Here is a 2179-nt window from a genome sequence, read left to right on the forward strand (position 1 = left end):
AAAAAAAAAAAAAAAAAAAAAAAATACGGTAAAAAGTAGGCCTAAAGTTAAAAAAAAAAAAAGAAATGAATGGATATTGATAGGTTTAGAAGTTCAGGAACTTCCTGGTTCTCTTAAAACAACAGCTTTCATCAAGAAGGAGGAAGTACAAAGCCCATGTATAAATATTTTCTTTTGCGTTTGCATGCAGTACTTTTGGCATTACCTGTTGTGCCTGCTGGTTTATTAACAAATTTAAATGCTCACCATAATGCGAGAGTTAGCCTGAACATAAATCATTTAAAAATAAATCTTTTTGATGTTATTGCAATTAAAATTCGTACAATTAAAAACAAGTCAACGAAGTAACAGATGTTTAATAAAATAAATTTACAGTTGAGCAGAAATGTGGAGCAGGAGAAGCATGAGATGTCTCAGTATTTTGATTTGATTTGATGATGCCTTTATTGTCATTGCACGGAGCACAATGAAATTACAGTTAAGAACACCCATTCAAGACAACACACCTGACAAAATCATGGGGGAACAGGTGAACAGGTCATGTGGCAACCAGCAGGAGTTGTGCTATCTTTAAAAAAGAAAAACAAAAATACCACAAAAGGGAAGATAAGGGAAAAAAACAAAACAGATTATATCAACGAAATATGATACACTATGGTGTTATTAAAAAAAAACTCTTCAGAGCTAGAGCACATTTATTAGCCAGAGGAGAGAGTTTAGAGGGCGTGTATCTGAAGCCATGAATGTTGTATGCACATCTGTGAATATCTGAATGAGTCCGAAGAATCCAGTCCCCAAAAAGATAAACCCCCATAGTTCAGCTATTGTTCAGAAAATTGTTATTGAACTGTTTATTCTGTGCAGCTTCAGGTTGTTCTTCAAGGAAAAAGATTAGATTGAGTGAGATGGGGGAGAGGTTGGGGAGGAGCCACAAGTTGACTAAACACCAGGAGAACAAAGCCCCTTTTCCACAAGTGCCACTTAGTGTGGTGTCGGTATGGTCAGTGTCAGAACGGGTTGGACCGGTTGGTTTTCCACTGATGTTCCAGTCCGGTTCCAATGGGTGTGTTTTGGGCAGTTGGCGGAGGTGGTTTTTAGGTAATTTGAAAAAAAAAATTAATGGGCAAAATGAGAGATGGAAACACATTTGATGAATAACTTTTTTAATTTTAGACATTTGCAAAAATTTAGCCAATCAGTGACGAACAGTGTTCTGACGTCGCATTTTGGTGTCAGCTGGGGCCGGTTGGAACCACAATGAAGTAGGTACTAAAAAAAGGTGCCGGTTCAATGGATCTGGCCTAATGGAAATGGCTTGGAACCGTACCGAACCGTACCGACACTACACTAAGTGGCACTAGTGGGAAAAAAAGTCTCAGGAGGGGGAAGCAGTGCAGCACCAACACTGTTTATAGTGGGGATGGTGTGCTGCTGACCTCAACTCGTGACGTTGTGGTCCGGTGGGCCGAAAACTTCGAAGACCTCCTCAATCCCACCAACATGCCTTCTGTTGAGGAAGCTGAGCCTGTGGACTTTGGGTTGGAGTCTCCAATCTTTGGGGACGAGGTCACTGAGGTGGTCAAAAACCTCCTCGGTGGCAGGGCCCCGGGGGTGGATGAGATCACACGGAGTTCCTCAAGGCTCTGGATGTTGTAGGGTTGTGTTGGCTTATGCGACTCTGCAATATCGCATGGACATCGGGGGCAGTCCCCCTGGATTGGCAGACTGGGGTGGTGGTCCCCCTGTTTAAAAAGGGGGACCGGAGGGAGTGCTCCAATTACAGGGGGGCCACACTCTTAAGTCTCCCTGGTAAGGTCTATTCAGGGGTCCTGGAGAGGAGGGTCTGTCGGATAGTCGAACCTCGGATTCAGGAAGAGCAGTGTGGTTTTCGTCCTGGTCGTGGAACACTGGACAAGCTCTACACCCTCAGCAGGGYCCTGGAGGGTGCATGGGAGTTCGCCCAACCGGTCTACATGTGTTTTGTGGACTTGGAGAAGGCGTTCGACCGTGTCCCAAGGGGGGCCTTGTGGGGGGTTCTCTGGGACTATGGGGTACCGGGCCACTTGATACGGGCTGTCAGGTCCTTGCATGACCAGTGTCAGAGTCTGGTCCGCATTGCCGGCAGTAAGTCGGGCTCGTTTCCGGTGAGAGTTGGACTCCGCCAAGGCTGCCCTTTGTC

This window comes from Austrofundulus limnaeus, unplaced genomic scaffold (assembly GCF_001266775.1).
Source record: "Austrofundulus limnaeus strain Quisiro unplaced genomic scaffold, Austrofundulus_limnaeus-1.0 Scaffold713, whole genome shotgun sequence".
Taxonomy (NCBI): domain Eukaryota; kingdom Metazoa; phylum Chordata; class Actinopteri; order Cyprinodontiformes; family Rivulidae; genus Austrofundulus; species Austrofundulus limnaeus.